This window comes from Neomonachus schauinslandi, chromosome 9 (assembly GCF_002201575.2).
Source record: "Neomonachus schauinslandi chromosome 9, ASM220157v2, whole genome shotgun sequence".
NCBI classification, from domain to species: Eukaryota; Metazoa; Chordata; class Mammalia; order Carnivora; family Phocidae; genus Neomonachus; species Neomonachus schauinslandi.
Genome location: NC_058411.1, coordinates 58,828,843 through 58,834,842, shown reverse-complemented (window position 1 = coordinate 58,834,842; position 6,000 = coordinate 58,828,843). Strand labels below are relative to the sequence as shown.

General features: G+C 31.3%; 1 non-coding gene across 1 annotated transcript; it reads left to right on the top strand.

Moving 5' to 3' along the window:
• The first annotated feature begins 4,913 nt into the window (after positions 1-4,913).
• Positions 4,914-5,071, top strand: LOC123325813. The gene has a single exon (XR_006540659.1). It is a non-coding gene; the product is annotated as a small nucleolar RNA SNORA62/SNORA6 family (small nucleolar RNA).
• The last annotated feature ends 929 nt before the right edge of the window (positions 5,072-6,000 follow it).

Here is a 6,000-nt window from a genome sequence, read left to right as displayed (position 1 = left end):
CACATTTTATTATGAGGAGTGCTAAAGTGGCTCTTCCTTTCCTAGCTTTATTGTAGAAACATTGCTGAAATATTTGAAGTCCGAGTTGATGAGGTATATAATGTGAACAGACATAACCATTTACTTTTTGTTTTGTTTTTGTCATTATTTACAGTTTAGAAAATGTAAAGCTGTGATTGATAGGTAGGCCGGGTGAGGGCATCTACAAAATGTGTCCAGGTTTCTTGAAGAGTTGTTTTTACTCTAAGTGGAGAACATTTGAAGTTGTTGGAAGCAATATGTGAGTGAATGAACATGTGTTGCCAAGTGAGCATTGGTAACATCTTCTGGTTTCTTAAGAAGTAAATGATGTTTTTTGCCCTTTTGTGAAAACTTTGTTTGTCAGGGTTTTTCTTGTTTCTGCTTTTTCAGAAAAAAGAAATGAAATGTTATAATCAAAGGATGTATGTAAAGTTAGCCCCCCAGAGTGAGTTGTTATGTGATTGGTTGTTGAGCCCTTTTAAGCATTTACTTATTTATTTACTTAACTATGTAAGAAAAAAGGCATGAGGATCAGAAGTCTCTGTAATTTTTTGGAATAGTATGATAAATTTCGGGATATCTCTATTAAATTTTGGTGATTTTTATTAAACTAGCAGACACATGGTTTAGTTGTTTATTTATAATGCACAACAGTCCACTGAAAATACATATTTATAAACAAACATGTCTGCCATAAGTATACATATCTACAATAATATAGGGAAAAATGACGTCCGGATGCCATTTAAATTTAGAATATGGTGAAACTTATTTAAATTTAGAACCTTTAGGGGTCAGTGTTCCCTAAGAAAGGTTAAAAAAGGTTACTGTGCCTACCCAAATTAAATATTAAGTCTAATGTATTTTAAATATTTCTTACCAAATGAAGGCAAGAAATGGTAAGAATCATATAGCTTGAAGAAGCTTCAGACAAAAACCTTTGAATTTTACGAGTGATTATGATACATGATTTTTAGGTTTACTATTTTAGGGAATTGTATTTAATATGTAGTTTATACATAGTTATTTTTACTTACATATATTATCTCAATTTAGATATGATTTATGTGTTTTTAAACTATTTTCTTTTAAGCTTACAAAGCGAACATGATTCTAAATCTGTACTCATTTGAAACTTGAAATGAAAAACCACTGCTAGAAGTGCCTCAAGTCCTTTCATATTATAGTTTACTGGAGGCTAGCAAATATTTTAAAAATCTTAACTTACTGAATTTAAGTAAAAAACAACTGTCTTCTTTACTTTAGAATTAGACTAACAATTATCTTTTATAACCATGATTCTGATGGTTTTTCTGCTAAGCAAAATAAATAACTAAAACCCAGCGAAAGGTAACTCGTCAGCGATTTGTTAGTTTCTTATTGAGTCAGAATACTGTTTATTTTTGCTTGGCATTTGGAACCTGTGTGCCACCATCAGCCTCTTTTATTATTGGTTCATCTGTCTTTCTGTCTTTTCACAAAGTATGTATTCTTTTTACCTTTTGTCCATCTGTTATTCTGTAATTGAATTATATCTAAAACTGTTGCATGGTTTGCAAGCATTTTATAAGGGGAGACATCTTTAGAAATGCTATAGAAAAACATCTACCGTGCTTTTAAATGTCTGATCATTGTGACTAAAATATGAGTGTAGAATCTCACGTCATTTTCAAAAACTTTCTTTTTAAAGCAGAGAGGAAGGAAATGAATGGTGAGTTGCATAGAATGGCCATCCATTTCTACCAGCAAGATAGCTGGTAGAAAAAAAGAGATTCCTAGGCATTATGATTAGACACTGCTTGAAATTGAGCATTTTGAAATCTAGATAATTAATCATTCCCTGCTAAATTACAGGATTTGAATTATATTTAATAAGTGGCTTTCTATTAAATAATGATATATTTTCCTTAAAAAGTATTGCAATATGTTTTTGTTTGTTTCATAGCAGAAGGTGAATTTTACTGGAGAACCAGTGCATTTAATAATTTCAATACGATGTTAAAGTAGAAAGAACATAGGTTTTGGAGCTAGCTAGACCTGGGTTTCAGGTTTTTAATCTTCCACTTACTACCTACCTGGCCTTGGGCACAAATTGCATAATTTTAAGCCTGAGTTGTCTTATGTATGGACTAGGGAGATAATTCCTTTAGGACTGTTTTGGAGATTAGGGATTGTGTATGTAAAGCCCACTATAACACCTGGAAAAGGAGATGAGTTTATATAATCTGTATTTCACATACCAGAATAATTCTTCTCACTAGTATGGTGGTGATAATGGTTTTTTACAGATGCTTTAAAAAAAAAAAAAAAGGAAAGAAAAGATTGTTAACATATTTTACAGGATCTAAATAAATGGTGGTTTTGGTTGTCATTTCTTTTCTACCCAGCTGTGAAAGGTAGGTCTATAAAAGAGTTTCAGAACTATTAAGAAACAGAAACAACAGTATTTGAAATGGTTATTATTAGTTTTATAAAATATTCTTTTCAAATATAATGTTCACAATACCATTAGAAGCTTGATTTTTTCAACGTAGCATAGCTTGTATTTGGTATGTTTATATTTGTTAGAATAGAATATAAAATCAATAATATTTATTTAGGGTAGAGTCTAATTTTGTATTGAAATCCCAATTGCAATAAAAATCTTCAGACGAGTGGCACCGCACAATGTACCTTTCGTTTCCTTTTGGCAAGTGTGAATTTAAAAATGCATTTTTTATTTTCCATATGCCATATAAGGGTTAAAAAAGAACATGTCCTGGGTCTGATTAAATTTACTATTTATCTCTATAGGACCTAACTTAGTAGGGTGGTGGTAGCTTCTCACACATGGCCATCTAGAATATTTGGGAGAGTGGTTTTAGCACTACTGGCAGCTAGTCAACAAGGATTGATTCATTTACAGAGGAAATGCTAAGGCTACTCTTAAAAGAATGATAGAGGCTATACTCTTTCATAAAAAAATAAATTTCTCTTATTTTAAATAACTTTATTAAAATAAATGGGATTCTTTGTGTCTTTATTTTTAAGTTTGATGTGAATGATTCCATTAACTACTGTTGGCCTCAGTTGCAGAATGGAATGAAAAATAAATTTACAAGGGCAACTTAAAGTTTTCTAACTGGTTATAAAGTTTATGAGCTGTGTTTTGAGATTCATTGTTTCTGATATGAATAATTCACATTTGTGAATTTATGCCATAAATTGTATTTTTCCCCTTTATTTTTTGGTAATTTTTAAATAGACTTTATTTTGTAGAGAAGTTTGAGGTTCACAACAAAATTGAGAGGAAAGTCCAGAGTTCCCACTATACCCCCTACTCCTTAACCCCCTCCCCCTCACAACACACACACACACACAACCTTTCCCACCATCAACATCCCCACCATAGTGGAACATTTGCTACAGTTGATGAACCTACGTATAAATTCTGAATAAGGGAAAAAGTTTGCGGGGTAATAGAAGTCTCGGCCTTGTTTTTTTGTTTTTATTCAAGTGTTTTAAATCAGTTCAGGCTATACTCTTCGTGTGGAATTCTCACTACACCTTTGGTCCTTCATTTATAAAAATGATAATTATTAAGAAGAATAAGCACAACAAATGGTAAATTTCTTTTTTTTTAATGTTTCATTCTCCCCCATTATTTCTGTACTATTGGTATGATCCTCTCTTTGTACAACTTGTGACTATTTCTTTGATTTAGGGAAATCCAACTCTACTTTTATGTCTTAAGTTCTATCAAATTTATTTGTGGCCATGAAAATATGAATATGTTTTTTTGAAATAGAAAAAAATACCTGAATTTTTCAAAAATTTTAAATTCTCCATCCTTAAGATTCTGAGGTCTTTGATAAAAATCCTCATCGATTTCTGGTTATGGCCCTTTCATGCTAGAGCACTTGCTAGAACACATAGTTACAACACAGATCTTAATACAGTATTATTGAATCTTTAATTTTTTTTAGAAATAGGATTTCGTCTTATCATATTTAAGATAACCATTTTGGTCTCCATAGTGGCTATATTTTTCACCTTTAGTGTGATTATTATAAAATCCTGAGTGTGCATTGGCATTTTGTTGATTTTGGAGATCTGAATCAATATACATTGGTGTATAAACTGAAATTATGGCCATTTACACAGTCGGTCCAGGTTAACTGTTTGTAGAGTAGCACTGATGTGACTCCATTTACTCACTAGGTTTGGTTATCAATAAATCTGGTAATTGAATAAAAAATTGGGGGGTCACTAAATACTCCAACTGTGTGTGTGTGTGTGTGTGTATGTATATATGTGTGTGTACAAAACAACCTAACATCTAGGACATTATTATCTTTTGGGGAGTAGTTTCAGATGCAGTTTTTCTTTTGTTTTTGCCTTTTGTGTTTTTTGTTTTTTCTTGGGGAATATGAAAAAGCAAACAAAAAATCAGGCTACAAAATTTTGAAATTTCGTAGTCTAAATGACTAAATTAAAAATATTCTAATTTATAGCTTTGGAGTAAATTCAATAATTCTTTGCCAAAGAATAAAATTGTGCTGATAGATGTAAATTAAAAGTAATTATTTTTAAAAATCCTATTTAACTTTCATTTTTAATTTTTGAGAGAGTCTAGTCTTCACCTGTGGAAACTTTTTGGTACTTTAAAATCAGCATTCTGCTAGTGGGTGAGAAGTTAAAAGTGATCAGTTGATGTTGATAAAATTATACTTGTTGAATAGATACTGAATATATTAGTTTTTGCTAATTAAGTTTTTTTTAATTAAAATTAAATTCTCTTTTTTAGTGCAGTTTCACTGGCTGTACCTAGGGTAATTTGACATAAGCCAAAACATAGTAATGTTTATTGATTTTGAACAATTTTAGTATAGAAATATAATCAAAATTAAGCACATGCACATTATTAGAGCTTGGAGTTGAGGCCTCTGGCTGGCTGAGGAACTGGCAAGTATAGGTAGGTAGTGTGCTACATGAGGGGCAAGTCTTTCGCTAACACCACAAGGGTCTCTGGCCCAATGAGTAGAGTTTGATAGTAATTCTTGCTACAAGTATAAAAATATATATAAATAATAAAAAAGAAAAAATTAAGCACAGTATACCCTTATTTCTTTCTTTAGTATCTTTTTTATTTCTCCCCCCATTCAGAACTTTCAGGTTAATGTTGATCAGATTAGGATAGGTGGGGTTTATTTAGCATTAGTTTTCTTGAACCAACAACATGTATTAGGGGAAATATGGTAGGAAATATAGAACAAATACTGTAATCTTTAAGGATTCAGGCTTGTGTATAAGCATTTGGAATATGGAGTGTAGAGTATTCTGGATTCTTTCCACAGATTAAGTGTAAAGAATTTATAATTGGAAAGAATTCCTATTTTAAGATGAGATGTTTTTGAATTTTTGTTAAAAAATCAGATGTTGCAAATTTGGACTCACTGAAGCCTTTTACACATTCGTTTTTAAGCATTTAAAGTTAATGATTTCAGTTGGGCAAATCTGATTGTTTCCTTTTAGAAATCTTCAGTGCCCATATATTATAGTCAACCAGTATAGAGTTTAAGACCAGGACAAGGCTGCATTAATCCAGGTAAGAAGACCAAAGACGAAACAAAAATTTTCATTAAAAAGCCAATACTTGATCTCCTGAGAATGCACTAGAGACTTCCTCTGCATTTTTAACAGGCTATTTGCTCTCTAAGATGTACTGTATTGGTCTTTTATTACCTTTTTTTTTTTTTTTTAAGTCTCTTCCCCTTCCCCAAGTCATTTGAAATGAAAACATTAAAAATTTTTTTTTTTACTTTTCTCAGACTTTTTTTTTTTTTTTTGCCTCAGGTATTTAGTGCTTTTTTAAAAAGTTACCAATGTTAACTCTACTATGGGGCTGATGATACGATAGTATAACTGACGAACGAGGCACTAGTGTAGTACTAGTCATGGTTGATTGATGAAATGGGAGTCCCCTACCTTTTCCTTTTA